A 17,719-nucleotide genomic window follows, 5' to 3' on the forward strand; every position below is an offset into this window, starting at 1 on the left:
TTTTGCTGTGCGATCCTTTTAAATCTCTTTAATTACTCTTATTGTGCAGCGCTTTGGTCACCAAATGTTGTTTTTAAATATGCTAAAGCAATAGATGTGACTTGACTAACCAAAAATTTTAGTTTAGGCACAGGGGGTTCAATTAAGTTTGTTGTCGCTCCCCAATCAGATTTGTTTTCGAGCGCTTTTTATGAAGGACTCTTTTTTTGCTACCTGTTTCCAGCTTTGCTCTCACCTGGTGTCACAGCGGAATTCGAAATGAGATATTTGAATGGCCCACGCTCTGCCAAAACCTGGCCAGAGCTGTTTACTCAGTGATGGGAGCACATTTGGGATCTGTTCAAATTCAAAGACATGCCAAATCATTCTCTCTTTCTTCTCCGTTCCCCCTCCGTCGCTTTGTGCGCCCGTGTGTGTGTGTGCCTCTCACCCTCACCCTCTCTCTCCCTCGTGGTAAATGGAGATGTGAAATATTTAAACACACTTTGTTGTGCGGGGACAATGCACTCTAGCAGATGGACAGGCCCCGCACGGGTTGGATGTATGCAAATCTCCATACAAAGCAGCCCAGGATGTTTTCAATCTAACACCAGTGCCTCAGGCCCTGTTTTAATCCCCCTTTACCCACAGCCAGCCCGGTTTTTTATCAAGTCAAACGCCGTAAGCGCTCTGTCAACCTGGACATCTGGCCCCACCACGAAACCAGAGGGAGAGCAAGACAGGCGAGCGAGTGTGGGAGAGAGGATCTGGCTGGCCTGAAACATTTGGAGATGGGTTTGGGATATGGAAAGACTCAGAGAGATGAGTAAAGGACTGTGTGGGATTGTATTGGAGCTTCTGAATAAAAGCTCTCTAACCCTCTTACTTCACTCTGCCGCCTCGGTGGAGATTCAGGCCCGGGAGGCTTTCGTTTGCCTTGGAGGTAAACATGTTGCTGAGATGCGCGCTCTCTCTCTCTGTCTTTCGTTTCTCCACCGCTTCTTCTTTCCCTGCCGCTTTCTTTTTGCGTTTTCAAAAGGAAATGAGTGATGCTGGGGGCTGTCGGGTTTGAATGATTGCTTTCTGATGTGACAAATGAAGCAGGGAGCAGCCAGACACCTGGAGACACCTGGCACCTCGGCGCCGAGCGAGCGCACCATCACACAGGCATGCGCACAGCGTGTATGAACACTCCTTATTCAATTACTGGTGCAATTAAAACATTGAACCGATGGTGCGTGAAAACTTCACATTTCCATGTTACAACACCCGCTAACTGATGAACTGATAAACCAGCCGGTTAACTGGAGCTGACTGATGTCTGAGAGGAAAGAGGGCGTGTTTGATAGATGGTTTGTCTAATTGGATATGCGAGTATTCAACGGAGTCTACTAATATCTAGGCCAATGATATATAAGATGTCCACAATAAAGAAAAGGAAAATACACTCTTAAAGTGCCCCTATTATGCTATTTTAAAGGTTCCTAATTTTGTTCAGGAGATAACCTACAACAGGTTTACATGCATCAAAAGTCAAAAATACACTTTAATTTTCTCATAATATACGTTGCACATCACCACATTTTTCAATGATTCTCAAACAGATGAATCGGTCTCTCTAAATCCCTCCTTTCCGCGAGCCTGCTCTGCTCTGATTGGCCAGATGGCTCAGTCTGTTGCTATTGGTCTACCGCTTACAGCTCGGCGATTGTACACAATGTAAAGACAGTAACAATGGCGTATTTTACCATATCAATCCAAGAGCGAGTCTGATGATGAAATATTGGAGGAACTAATTATTCAACCCGAACCTCCATCGCAAAGATGACCGAGCAGGACGTTTCTCAGTGATACGCTACTCAGTTTGACGTACAATATGAGATGTTGCAACTGTAATTCCTCTACATCAGCATTAACAAGTGTATGTCCATCAACAAATCGATGTGTATATTTTAAATTTATTGCTGTGCACATGTGGGAACTGTATTATTAACAGTATCAATACAGAGCACTAATGTGAATGACTGATGTAACAAAGTTTGTAAAACAAATCTTTCACCATCCTTTATCATTACTCAAAGAAGTAAGAATGAAAGAAAATCTGCATTAATGGACACAATTTTAGGTAATAGTGACCCACAGCTGATTTGTAGAAGTATTTCATTAACATGAGTTAGCCGGTGTATTTTATAAAACTGATAGTTCCGGCCCTTGATTCTGATTGGTTGAGCTGCGTTCGAAGCCGTTGTAAAATTCCCGAAAACATACAGCTGACCGCATTACATGTATTGCTGCGCCACTGAGTGTCTTAGCAACCACTCTTAGCAATGTAAACATATGTTTGTTCTCAATTGATTTTGTTCATTAAAGCTTACTACATTATGTATTAGAGTATTGTGAGAGAGATATCGAGTGACCAAGTGTATTACCTGCATTCAGATTTAGCATTTTCCGTCAGGTCAGTCCTATGTTCATAATAAAAAATCCGTTTGAATGTCAGCTGCGATCTTGTCCTTTTAACATTTAATGGGTTTTCCCGTAGCTGCTGACACTGACAGCGCTGGTCAAAGCATTTGTCATTTGCGTCTTGTTCCGTGTTCACAACAACTTTCAATATAAAAGTCTTTGCGACTGAGTGACTCCATGCCGCCATCTAATGGCGTAATAATGTAACTTCTGTTGCTGTTCATGGTCGGGGACTATTTTTTTCCAGCGAAAGAAGGCTTTTAATGATTTTACTTCATGAAAGTTGCATTGATACATATTTTTTGGCTTTAATATTTGTATTGTGTGGTAACCGTTTTATAAAAACAATAAGCCCCGTGAAGCCGTGGTTTACAGTGAATTTATAACAGCTAAGGGGGTTTTATAAATTTTTATAAGGGGGTTTATGAGCACAGCGTCTTGTTGACATAATATCCACACGAATGAGCTACAACGTTCAAGGGGAGTTCAAGTTTTCGTGGGATGTCCATGCAGAACGTAGACGGGCATTATGCAAATGTATTAACTTGTGACGTGTAAACTTTGCGGAAATGGGATTCGAATTACAAACAACTCGTTTAAGCAGAGCAGAGTCGACTTTTTCTTTTGAGAGATAATAACTTTATTTATGATGCACTTTCAGCTTTACAACTTTGCAGACTGTTTACATTCACATACAGCTACATTACACACTGCATGAAAGATAGCCTAATTTTCAAAAATCCATAATAGGGGCACTTTAAAAGAAAAGGTCCTATATAGAATCTTAAAGAGTTCTGTTAGGCGCTTTATATATGGTAGCAGCTGTTTGCACTAGGTGCAAATAGCAGTAGGTGCTATTTACACTAAGTTCAAATAGCAGTAGATGCTATTTACACTGCAACAGATGCTATTTACACTATATAGCAAAATAGCATATTTTCACTTTTAGAACATTATTTCCATTTTAATTGAAAATAAATGCGAGCTCGGCAAAAGGCAGATTCAAACTCGCGTCGATCGCATTAAAAGCCAGATCCGCGAGCCTTACTCGCTACTGCAGGGCCACTAAAGACGTCGAATTCTGCATGTCTTTTATAAAACTTGAGCGGTGTGTCATTAAAAGGTCAAATTATCATATATTTAAAAGACATTGATTCTAACACACAGTCTTGAAGGTCTTCAGGGGTCCTATCTATGATATAATTTCCTGTTTTATCTTATAGCACATTATACAAAAATGTCCAAAAAGTTTATACAAAAATAATTCAAAGCAGCTTCACAAAATAATATAAAAATATTCAGTAAATGATATTCAGTTAAATAACTGTGTCAATATTACAAAGTTCATCAATTATGAAACAAGTTCAATTCAGCTATAAGCAGCTCTACAGGAGACAATAGTTTCATTATTAAGCTCAAATCAGTTCAATGTTATTTCATTTCAGTTGAACCACATGCCTTGGCAGACAATTATTTTATTTTTTATTTATTTTATTTTATTTTTTGCAGTCAAGCGGTTAAAATATTTAATCAAAATATTATAATATTAAAATGTTAAATGTAGAAATAAAATAAAAAATCAACATACATTTTTGACTTTATCTCCCCAATCTACACTTTCTCTTTGTTTTATTTTCCTAAGAAATGGAGGAAAAATTCACCTCTGGCTCTTTGAACATGTGAGACGGAAGGTAAGCAAGAAACATCCCCTTTCTGCGTGTGTGTGTGTGTGTGGCAGACGTACCTGTCTCTTTCACAGCTGCCTCTCAGACTGCAGGAGCCCAGCTAGCATGACACCTCACATCTCTGAACAGGGCCTGAGGACTGGAAAGATAAACATATACACACACACACACACACACACCCCGCTGCTCCAGCCCTCCAGACCACCACCTGCCTCCATGAACTCGTCTGCACACAAAAACACAAGATTGTCTCTCTTCCTGCGTTTTTCTTTTCATAAACTTCAACTGACAAACCCGCATTACCTTCCTATGCTCATGTGAGTCTACATGCATAAACAAATATACATATTTGTTTGATTGCTGTACGATTATATACATGATCACAGCCTAAGGCCCTCGTTGCACGCTGCAGGCCAGGCTATGACCCTGTATGGTCCCAGTGACCCTTACTGAGTTCACTCATTCCTTCAGGTGCAACACAGATAAACAGAAACACACACACACACGTTTGTGTTTCTATTGTTTTTATACTGAGTTTTTTCTATCCTCTTCACCTTAAACGAACCCTCAAACAAACCTTTTTGCCTTTTTTTAGATCTTAATTAAGACATTATTTATATGTTTATCAAGCGTTTTCCTCTTGACCATCATCTGGTCTTTAAAATGTAGGTGATTTCAGATTTTACTGTATATTTGATGTTTGCAAAACCTGACGCATACACAAATACACCGTCCATATAGATAACACAACTGGAAAGCGTTTGCTTTGTTTGTTTGTTTTTTAATATGAGAGATTATGGTCCTGACTTAAAAAAGACAAAAAGAAAGAGAGAGACATAGTTGGAGAAAGAGCGAGTAAAGAAAGAGAAATCTGGGGGTAAAAGCAAGTGTGAATCTGACAGACCAGATTGCCTGGCAACAGAATGACCATCATCTGGTGCAAGAGAAAGAGTGAGAGAGAAAAAGAAAGAGGGATTGAACATAAAAAAGAGAAAATATGGTGGCAGTTTTAGTTTCCACTATGCCAAATCCAAATAATCATTTTGACGGAATTAATTATCTTCAGATGTGCATTTTATATTTACAGTACATGAGAGTCAGTTGTGTTCATCGTAATTTATGTACAACGATGCTGAATCAGAAAACTTCTCTGTGTGAATATGACACTATACGAGCAGTGTCAAGGGTCAAATCTTCATTTAACGATGGGGTATTATTACAGAGATTCCCACTGGCCCCATCAGTGAATGACATTTTGGTTTCCTGATGTCTGGTTGAGACTTTTAGCCAAACGTTCTGGGCTGACTGTCACAGCACAGCCTCAGGCACAAACTACACCAGTCCCCTCTCTTCACACACAGCTCACACTCGCTCGAAACACGCTGGAGGAGGGGGAGATCAACCTAGATTGTGCCAAATTATGTTTGGTATTCTTAATATATATTTTATTTTTAATATTTTAGCATAAAACAAAGCAAACTGTATCCCACAATGCAGTGCTCTCAATTTGAACTTCCATTCCTGTGACCTGAAAGTAATATCAACCATGATTTTTAGCAGTTCTTTCTTTACTCATTATTTGAATGGCCAATTTACACAACAACGATGTACTAAAAAAGTTTTTCGCGTACAGACGACAACGTTGTCAAAACGATCCCCGTTCACACAGATCTGCAAAAACGACTAAAAACGCTGTATTATGCTGCCAGGCCAGTAGTTGGCGATGTCACTTTGTAAGGAGGAACTAGGCGCATATAGACTGAACATGTAATATGCATGTGCATGATGTCACCGTTTTCACAAATTCACGTTTCACAAATTCACACAGAGACAATTACGGTATTGTTTTCAAAAATTTGCACTTCGAAGCCCGTTTTCAAAAGTTCACATTTTCAGGCCACTAAACGGCCAAAACGCATAAAAACGTTTCCGTTTTTAGTTGAAAACGGTGTGTAAACGGTTCCTAACACAATATTTGATTAAAATGCACAATAAATATGCAACAGATCACTGTTTGCAACAATGCTTAATATGTTGTCTCACCTTGGCTTAATGTTAAAAATAGTAGGCAATATACAGTACACACTACAGTATGCAGTAGACAAATGTTGCATTCTGGACATAACCATGTTGCTAATTCAGGTGTCCCAAATACTTTAACTGTGTCCGAAATCACATACTGTAAAGAGTATTTATTGTATTTGATTAAGAACTTACTATGCGACTGTTCATAAAGTGCATTATTGTTCAAAACATTTGGGGTCAGCAAGTATTTTTAATGTTTTTAGAAGAAGTCTCTTATGCTCACCAAGGCTGCATTTATTAGTAAATACAGTAATACTGTGAAATATTATTAAAATGTAATTTATTCCTGTGATCAAAGTTGAATTTTCAGCATCATTACTCCAGTCCTCAGTGTCACATGATCCATCAGAAATTATTGTAATATGCTGATTTGCTGCACAAGAAACATTTCTTATTTCTTATCTTATTGTTTCTTTGATGAATAGTAAGTCTTTACTGTCACTTTCAATCAATTTAATGCATCCTTGATGAATAAAAGTATTAATTTCTTTCAAAAACAACAACAAAAAAATCTTACCCCAAAATTATGTTGCATACATGTATACATACAATCTGGACATACTACATCCACCCAAGTCTTGTTATCAAGTCTGCTTATTATAAGTGACTTGGGCAGTCATGGGTTGCATTTTTTGTGCCTATTTCCAGAATACAGTTGCATATTTGTGCTTTCTGGTGGTTAGCACCCATAGCACAATATGTATGTCTGCTTTATCATTATTTAGTGTGTGATTATATTTCTCTGTCTGTCGATGCCATGGCAATCGCTGCTCTGTTTGAATGAGCGCTATGAGTCAGGGTCAGAGTGCTCTCTTCTTTTCCACTGAAATGGTCTGTTATTCGTCCCAGTGCTGCATTTGTTTAAAGACTATGTTACTGAAACCACAAACTAACACAGGCTGACTTCAGCATCTTTATGTTATTACAACAATAAGAAATGTCTTAGCCATCAATGCACAGATATTAACTATTTTAAATAGATGAAAATAGGGAAAATAAAGTGGCTAGAGTTTATGTGTCTTATGAGTTTTGGGGACAATAAAATCATCATTTTTAATTCAGCGCAGTTATGCCATGATGAGATGGTCATTTGGTCCTTGAATAATGTGCTGGCGGCTGTGGGAGTTGGAGCATTTTTTTTTTTAAAGCAACTAGAAATGGTTCAAGGAAAGAAAGCGAACAGCATTTTTGGCAGAACATAATAGAAAACTGAAACTAATTCCCTTTCAAAGGGGTGCATAGGGATGCCCTATGCAGACTGTGTCATGTATGCCCCACCCCCCAAAACCAGGGGTCGCTTTTAATTTGGGCTTAATTGTTTTTCTAGACCGGATTGCTTATTTTGGGTTTGTTTTTTTCCACACCAGGTCGCTTATTTCTTATGCGCACCTCAGATTTTTAGCCTAAGTAAAAGTAGGAATTTGTATAAGCTTACTATATAATATATGAGTAAGTCACTGCTGCAGTCAAATAATTGAAGAAAACAGAAATCAGAAGTCCTTGACCCTAGTTTCACCTGTAGAAGTACATTGATTAAATGTAAATTAATTAAAAACAACGAGATACAAGAGCACATATTACAAATAAAGTAGTCTAATTAGCCTTTAGGTTTATGGCTGCGACATCATTAGAAACATGGATATTAGCTACTCACACCACACACTCACACTGGCATTTTCATTAAAGACGTAAAACCAGAAGTTGTAGAAAACGACATAAATAAGCTGTCTGGAGAATGGTTTATGGTCCGGCAGCAGCTCGCGCTCACCCTCACCCTCTAAACTTCTTCAATAATATTACAGTATCGCAGCTTTAATGGAGTCCTCCGTATGTGTGCGAGTCAGTTTCTTTTCCCTCTTTTTCACCCAGTCAACTTCTCCCGCTGTACTAATTAATGAATGCTTAGTGTGGGTGCCCTTTCTATTGAGTCCCTTTAGTATAAACATAATTAATGCCCGGCCTCTTTTATGGAGGCTGTCATCAGTATTCATCCGCATCCCCCGGAGGAGCGTGAGCTGAACCGCTGCCGCGGCCGGACCGGCTCGCCTCGGCACAGCGACACTTGGAGCCGGAGTGAAAGGAATGCACACAAGTGGTATTTGTAAGCCGAGATCAAAAAGCATTTACCTTTAGATGTTTTCCTGTTATGAATATTCAGTGGCCTTATTGAAATCTAATTTAGGTCTCCTTATCTCTGGGGGTTTTTAATCAGTGCACATAGCCGGAGGGTAGATCTGATTGACAGCCGAACTTTAGTGAAAGACAGAGAGAGCTGGTGGAGGGGGGAACAGACACAGGGCATGGACAGAAGCAGAGAGAGACAGATTTAGTGGTGCACATGTGTTTGGGACACAAGATATGAAGTGTAAAGGAGCTGTTTTGAATACAAAACAAACTGGTACCTGAACAACATGTTACCGCAACACAGAACTATAACAGTTCATCCAAGAATGAACAATCTTGTCCTATATGACTTTATTTCTTCCTTTGAACACAATAGTACAATTCAGCTGAATGTTCACATATATTAATTTTTCAGTTCAGACATTAGTTACCCCTTAACACAAAGGTTTTTTTTTTTTTTTTTTTGAGAACCTGAAATTAACTGAAATGTTCTTTTGGGAACCCAAAATGGTTCTTCATGGCATGGCAACCCCCCTTTTGGAGCCTTTATGATAAAACCTTGTATGGTAACTGCATTAGTGCCTGTCATCGTGTTAACATATAACCAATCAAATAGATAAACCATTAGACAGCAGAAAGCAAACAGTGAATCAGGGGATCTATTACCACAACCTAATTAAATGCATGGTTGCAAGTTTGCAAGTTGCAAACATTATTTTGAGTTCTGTTGACATAATAATGTTGATTATTACATCAGCTTAATCGTGTGTAATTTAAACTGAAATGTCTGTGTTAATTGATTTAAAGCTGCAGTCCATAATGTTTTTTAGTTAAAAACTATCTAAAATCAATTTTTGAGCAAGTACATAACCCGCCAGTGTTCAAAACTATCTCCTTACCTTAGCCCGATTCACAACAGTATGTTGTAGTAATGTTTTCTAATTCGGGTGGTACTGGTGGGTTTCCGTGTCATTACGTCACGTCTGTTTACCTAAAGAAGGAGTCCCAGCAAGTAGGCAACATCGCATGTGAGGATGCTGCAGGTGGCGGATCATTTATAGCCTTTTCTCACAGCAGCTCGAATAATTAAACTTATCATTTTGATGGTGGATTGTATGGTATAATAAATTAACATTAGAGATTATACAGAAATTGAAATCTACAGGTAATGCTAATACACACTAAATACACGTAGTCACTGACGTTGTTAACATTAACAATTTGAGAACAAAGTATAACAATAATAATCATTTGCACGGTTTGATGTGATGTGAGCTAAGCAACCGTTAGATTTAATCACCATTGGTAGCGCGATTTATTGTAATGCTTTTTTCCCTCAGTTGGTCAGAACAAAAGTGGCAGATTTGTTACTTGTTCAGATGACATTGAAAATTTAGTTTGGTCATACTTCCAAGACTACAATCTGTGATTCTGAAGTACAGTATCCACCGGTGCGGTGACTGACAGCAACACATTCTCCTCAAAACATTAGATTCATCCGCGCTGAGGAGCTGTGCCGATGCACAACCCACCTAAAGATGATAATTCTGCAAATAACAGGTTTCAAACAGAGATGGTGACAAAGAGGCAAAACTTACAGACTGCAGCTTTAAAAAAAAAGTTGTAATAACTTAATGAAACTGCCTTGAAAATTTGGCAGTGGATTTGTAGTCCCTAGCATGCTGTGCATAGGACTGGATAAGGAGTGAAAATTATGTTATTTTATGTGGTTTTAGTAAAAGGAAAGAGCTGTTAGTGTTTAATGCTGTTATGTTTTACATTTACAAGAGTTTCTGTAATGTTGAAGTTTTTGTGGTTGTCATTGTGCTGAAGAGTAATGTTCATGGTTAGGTTGTGGGTGACAAAAATATGAACAATAACTGTGCTGATACCAATGACAAATAACATCTTACATGTTAATTAAATTCACAGGTTAAATTCAATACATTTAGCACGTGCCATGTTATAGCTGAAATAGATAAGTTTAATTGGTTTCAGGACTACCACTCAAAATTATGCTGAAATTTGTTGGAACAACAATCGTCTTAAAAATGTGTGTTTACTCTACAAGTTAGTTCTTCTACCTCAGTGTAGTTTGTTGGTTGAACATAATTTCATTAGTTGTCATAACTTTTGTGAAATTAATGCAAACTGATGCGTTATTGTTAAAAAAAAACATTTTTTAGAGTTTGCATTAAAATTTCCCTCTGGATTGACTTCAGAAAACATGACATAAAGCTCACAAGTCATTTTTTTTTTTTTTTTTTTTTTTTTTTGGAGCTTGACAGCAGGTTACTATATACTTTTATTGTATGGAAAACAGCCACTTGGACATTCCTCCAAAATATCTCCTTTTGTGTTCCACTGACAAAATAAAATGGTTTTGGAACAACATGAGGCTGAATAAATGATGAAGTTTCATTTTTGTCTGAAAAATCCAGTTCAACTTTACCAGTCTAAGAAGAGCGCAGTTTTTTTTTTTTTTTTTACAGTGAAGCACTGCTAAGCTTCACTGATAAGCGATGGCACATTTTGAGCTAATGACTTACAGAGGCTGCTCAGTTTGAAACAAGAGAATGAAATTTCCTTGCGTGATGAGCTGATAATCAACAAAGAGGAGGCTGCCAGAGGTTTGAAGTGGTCCACCAAAGCTCTGAGCTAATAAAGATCCTTTGTTAGGAAGAAGCCTTCTTGTCCAAGTCTTAAGGATATATATAACACTATCACTCCTGCAATTATAAAACACTCATCGACGAGCACATCAAGAACTAAGTGAGTATTAAGCACATTGTTGTGTCTGATCATTGGAGACCTTCTGTCAGGGAGGAAAGATGGAGTTATTTCTGAAGTGGCCAGCATACGACGACTCCCTGCCAGAGCAATGCATCATATTGTTCTGTAAACATACATTTGGCATTTGTAGCAATTTGTGTGTGTCAGTTTAAGAAAGCAGAATAGAGAACTAACACTCAGAAGCAGAAAGATGAATAGGAAGCATATTTCTGTGTTCTTTCTGTTAGTTTATAATGATATCAGGACATTCAAAGGTAAGAAATACAGTCTGAAATAACAGCAGCTGTCCTCAACAACATCACCTTGGTTAAATAAATTTAAAGGGACAGTTCAACTGAAAATGAAATTCTGTCTTTATTGTCATATTTAATATGACTTTCTTCTGGTGAACACCAAAAATTATGTTTTGAAGACTCTTGAAGAAGATTCACAAATAAAGCAGCATAACGGTATCATAAAAGTTGGTCTGTATGATGTGCACTATATGTCATCTAATGTCATTATAGCTTTTATGTGAGGAACAGGCTGAAATTTAAATAGTTATTCACCAAAAAATCTTGACATGCGGCCTTGCTCACCTTGATATAGCATAACATTATGAGCATTGACAGGTGAAGTGAATAACACTGATTATCTCTTCATCACGGCACCTGTTAGTGGGTGGGATATATTAGGCAGCAAGTGAACATTTTGTCCTCAAAGTTGATGTGTTAGAAGCAGGAAAAATGGGCAAGCGTAAGAATTTGAGCGAGTTTGACAAGGGCCAAATTGTGATGGCTAGACGACTGGGTCAGAGCATCTCCAAAACTGCAGCTCTTGTGGGGTGTTCCAGGTCTGCAGTGGTCAGTATCTATCAAAAGTGGTCCAAGGAAGGAACAGTGGTGAACCGGCGACAGGGTCATGGGCGGCCAAGGCTCATTGATGCACGTGGGGAGCGAAGGCTGGCCCGTGTGGTCCGATCCAACAGACGAGCTACTGTAGCTCAAATTGCTCAAGAAGTTAATGCTGGTTCTTTTAGAAAGGTGTCAGAATACACAGTTTGTTGCGTATGGGGCTGCATAGCCGCAGACCAGTCAGGGTGCCCATGCTGACCCCTGCCCACCGCCAAAAGCACCAACAGTGGGCACGTGAGCATCAGAACTGGACCACAGAGCAATGGAAGAAGGTGGCCTGGTCTGATGAATCACGTTTTTTATTTACATCACGTAGACGGCCGGGTGCATGTGCGTCACTTACCTGGGGAACACATGCTTTGGGCAATGTTCTGCTGGGAAACCTTGGGTCCTGCCATCCATGTGGATGTTACTTTGACACGTACCACCTACTTAAGCATTGCTGCAGACCTTGTACACCCTTTCATGGAAACGGTATTCCCTGGTGGCTGTGGCCTCTTTCAGCAGGATAATGCGCCCTGCCACAAAGCAAAATTGGTTCAGGAATGGTTTGAGGAGCACAACATTGAGTTTGAGGTGTTGACTTGGCCTCCAAATTCCCCAGATCTCAATCCAATCGAGTATTTGTGGGATGTGCTGAACAAACATGTCCGATCCATGGAGGCCCCACCTCGCATCTTACAGGACTTAAAGGATCTGTTGCTAACATCTTGGTGCCAGATACACCTTCAGGGGTCTAGTGGAGTCCATGCCTCGATGGGTCAGGGCTGTTTTGGCAGCAAAAGGGGGACCAACACAATATTAGGAAGGTGGTCATAATGTTTTGCCTGATCGGTGTACTGTATATAGCTGTATGGACCACTTTATACTTAAATGGTGTTTTTGCATCCTATTTTAAAGTGCATTCAGTAGTTCTTTAGCTAGCATTAGCATCTCTGTTTTTCGTATACTTCAAATAATGATACCACTGCACTGCCATCTATCTACGAGGTTCAGCATGATCATCTCTGCGTTTTTTGTAAAGTTACACTAATAGACTACTAGTGAGTTTTAGAGAGTGGTCAACACAATTCCCTTAAAAAAAGCAACTTGGGCGTCACCACTCAGGATTTGCTCCGTCATCAACTTCTTCCCACCTTGCATTTGCCATAAGCTTTTTTGTTTTGGGCTTCAGAAGTTTTCTGCTTTTTTAGCTGTACCGGTATGTCTACTGATTCTCCCATTGTCTCTACTGTTTTAAGCACTGTTTTACTGTTTTAAGTTTCATTGCCTAATTTTGTCTCACCGAACAACACTACGATACTAGTGTATCTACAGAGGCAGCATTCATGAAATTACAGTACCTTGTATAATCATGATTGATTTCGGTGATATCACCTCTTGATATATCATTTTATATGGGTGCTTCACTGACACTTCCTTAGCATGGCATGAGCGCAGGTGTGGGGTCCTGTCCCGGAGGGCTCCATTAAAACAGTGTCTCTCGCTGCTCAGAGCTACAGGACAGTGTGTGTAACGCTGGCCATATGCTTACCAGGAAGCCAACAGCTGACTGAGTTAATTGACAGAAATCAACATATCTGGACACGCGCGTGTGTTTGTGTGAGATGTGAGCCGGAGGAAATGATTGGCGATCAGCAACACTAGACTCGCTCCACAGGGAACACTAAACAAAGTGAGTGGTAATTTAGTTAGTAGAGGGAGAGTTTATAGCCACAGGGCTCAGCTTTTAACAGAAGAGAAAGAGAGAAAGAAAGCTTGGAGCTTTCTTGTGGTCATTGAATATCTTTGTTTTTGTTTTATTTATTTTTGTTTTAAATATTTTGACTATATTTCCAAGCAGCCTCAAAAAGTTCTATTAATTTGTTCACTAAATACTCCATTAAATTATTTAAAGCAGTCCCATTTGAAGATGAAGTAAAATGTATTCTTATGGATTTCAAAATCTATCATATAAATTATTTTTTATTGCGGAGACTAAATAGTACATGTGTTGGACTAATTAGCATGCAGATCAGGTCTAAGTGGGGGGCTTTATAAGCAGAGGACATTCGTTGAGACGACGACACAGTGACATTGTCATTAGCTTGAAGTTAATTAGTAATTAACGGCGCTATTTCACTCAGGCGCATCTCTCGGCATCCTCTGACAGGCTCTTTACTCCTCCACTGCGATGAAAACCAATAATGCGCGATGGGCTGTTCCTCTGTCACTTCCCGCGTGAGTTAATTAAGAGCTTTGCCACGATCCTTAAGATATGTAAAAGCTGTGATATTATGGCATGTCACAACCAGCTGTGTTAAATTCAATAATATTCTGAAAACATACAGTGCCCTATACCTCAGTTTTGATGTTGTTTAATTAAAAAGATTAGTAATGGAACAAATCCAGATTGTATTTTATGTTTTTAAGATTAGACTGACAATAGATTTTAAATTACTTTTAAAGGTCTGTGTTAAATATGTAATACCTTAATTTATCACAACAAGCTTGTTTATTCATACTTGTAGTATTATTAGTATTAGTATTAGTATTAATGGACTGTTATGGCATGTAGATTGAAAGCTGATGGATGTGTTAATAAACACATGAACACAAGCAAAATAAAACCCACATACAGAACAGCCACTACACTGAAGAATTGTTTCATTTTTCAGTCATATTTTTTCTGAACCCCGTCTCAAGCATTCTTGTGGAAATGACGCAAGGGAAATAACATTTTTGAAATAAAATGGCCGAATCCTTTGTTTCATAGTTAGCTGATTTCCTAGCTAGAATTTTATGTATGTGAAATACACACAATTAAATAAGATTTTCACACTTTTTGCATAATTTGAACTGTTGCTGTAATGGAAATGATGCACAATAAATATATATGGAAGTTTCGCTTTTGCCCCATAAGAAAAATCTTTGCTTTGGTAAATCATAATGAAATTTGGAAATTATGAGATACTAAATCATAATTGTGAGATAAAAAGTCACAATGTTTTATCTCATAATTTAGACTTTTTGTCTTACTGTAAAAATGATCATTATTTTAACGGTAAAAGACTGTAAAAATGCTACGGTGAAACAGAGTTTCCGTACTATATACAGTGAATAACTGTAATAGATCTAACCGTACATGTAATATAATTTTACAGTAAAATACCGTTAAATTTACAGTTTTTGGAAGTGAAAAAGAACAAGCCATTGTATAATTAACAGTAAAAAAAAACGTAAATTAACTTTCCCAGAATTCCCTGTGTGACACTTCACAATTGATGTATTTGAAATCATTTGCATTTGCATTTTCTCGTTTTTTTTTCTAATCAGTTATGTACATTAGGGTTTTATGTTACATCTAATGTAGTTAAATTGATGTTTTGGTGTTTAGTGTTTGTGTGAATGACCTTCTATATATTAGTATTGTCCTTCTCAGCTTGTGATGAACTTTGATTCATCATGTGACTCTCATCACCACTGTGTTTGGTGGTTGTCAGTGTATTATAAAGGTACAAAACAGATATTAGTTCTTCAATATGTTAGAAAATTAACATTATATCAGTTAATGAAATACGGTATTTTACTGTAAATTTAAGTTAAATCCGTAGAACCTAAAACGTTGCTACCATAGTTTTTACTGTAAATTTCTGGCAACCACAGCTGCCGTTTTTTACCGTAAATTTAACAGAATTATTATTATTTTTTTTTTTATTTTTTTTTTTTTTACAGTGGGGCAATTCTTTTCATAAACACTTTTTGTTATACTGGTTGAAACTCTCTTCAATGTGCCGAAAAAAGTCAGTAAAGTGTTACATATTTGCACAAATAATTGTATGCCGGACTGCTTCACAACGAGGGTCAGTTCAACGCTGGATTTGCACAAAAGATGAACATGACGGTACATGCAAGTTGAATCAACTTAACTCCACAACTACATACATTTATCCACTAACCATTAGGAAATGTCCAGTTGCATTCTAAAAGTTGTAACTTCTTCCTGAGTCTTTCCATCAGTGTCTGATTTTAGTTCGAACTGACAATTTCCGACATTTTGGCTGCGTGAGATTCTCCAGCTTTGTTGTTGTTGAGTAACCAAAGTGTGAGCTGTTAAAGCTCCGCCCTCTTCTGGAAAGGGGGCCGGGAGCAGCAGCTCATTTGCATTTAAAGGGACACACACAAAAACACTGTGTTTTTGCTCACACAAAAATAGGGGCGAATTTGACAAGCTATAATAAATCTTGTGAAAACTGGCATAATAGGTTCCTTTTTACGTCTGATAAAATTTTCTTAGCCAATAATTCTTAGTCATTGTGGAAAGATGGCACATTTAACATCATTTATGTAACAAATTTATATAAATCAATTTCAGACAATAAATATAAAAATTTATTTCAGTCATGCTTTGTTTCAATTATCCTATTTTTTAAAAACTTAATTTATATTTTTTACTATGGATTTTCATATTTTAAAACATCATCTCAGTTTGGGACAAGATTAAACAATAAAATTGCATCTGTAAAATGACAGGAGTATCACTGTAAACGATTGTCCACACATACACACACAGACAATGCATCCGCACATCAGCAGAGATCATCTGGATATTGTCACCTGTCACTCAAACAGTCTGGACATAAACCGGATCAGACTCCGAGAGCCTGGGGATGTTATTCTCCATAGTGCTCATAGAGTTAAAGTCTTTCACACATTTCACAGATATCAAAATGAGTAAAGTCCAATAGGTGTGACAGTAACTAAATGTTCTTTCAGATACTAAACAATCAGGCGATCTGAATTACTGAATTGCACATTCTATGAACACAATATTTTGCACTGAAAACTATTAAATAGGCTATTTTAGATACCAAACAAAATGAGCCCAACATATATCTGGTCTCTTGAATCTTTTTGAGTACATGAAGCCGCATGAAGCACCTCTCATCTTCAGGTGTGACAGTGTCGCCCACTTTGCCCCAGGCCCCTGATCTCACCCCCCTCCTTCCCACCACCCTGGTAAGCGACATTGCCATCTGTCTCTATGGTAACCCGAGAGAGTCCCGTGAGAGGGGTGACGGATGCCTGGCACACGCACACATTGCCAACTCACCAGCATGGCACGCAGCGACCTGCCATATGGTGCCACCCCATATATCTAGCGACAGAAGCAGAGGAAGACCTGCATGTCCATCCATGCTGATATAGCTCTGGAATTACGACAACAGTGTGAACAACTAGTTGTCGCAATATGGCTCTATAAGATTAATTAGCGCGCTAGCATTTCCAGTAGGCCCACGTACTACTTGCATACATATATTTTGGCTACTGAGAATGTTGAGCTCCACGAAGGTGTCTGTTAATATATGAAGATTGTCGGAACTTAAGTATACTGTGTGGAAGTTGTTGGTTGGACACAGTTGGCGAAGTTTGACTGGAAATTTAGGTGTAATGATGCTACAAACAGTCAGGAGGTGTTAGCCATGGCACTCCAGTTAAACGCACACATATGCCCGCCCTCGCATTTTCAATTGCACGCATAAAGGCCTCTTTTCAGCATTTAAATGTTTGTGCCAGACACTTAGCTGACTGTAAACCTGTAAGTGAGGCAGGGCCGCTAACACCGCACTATTTTCTGGACTCTGCTGCCCCTTGGTGGTGTGGTTCCCAACTTCCCAATACAACTTAAAGGGTGTTCACCCAAAAATTAAAATT

The sequence above is a fragment of the Ctenopharyngodon idella genome, chromosome 22 (genome assembly GCF_019924925.1).
Source record: "Ctenopharyngodon idella isolate HZGC_01 chromosome 22, HZGC01, whole genome shotgun sequence".
Taxonomy (NCBI): Eukaryota; Metazoa; Chordata; class Actinopteri; order Cypriniformes; family Xenocyprididae; genus Ctenopharyngodon; species Ctenopharyngodon idella.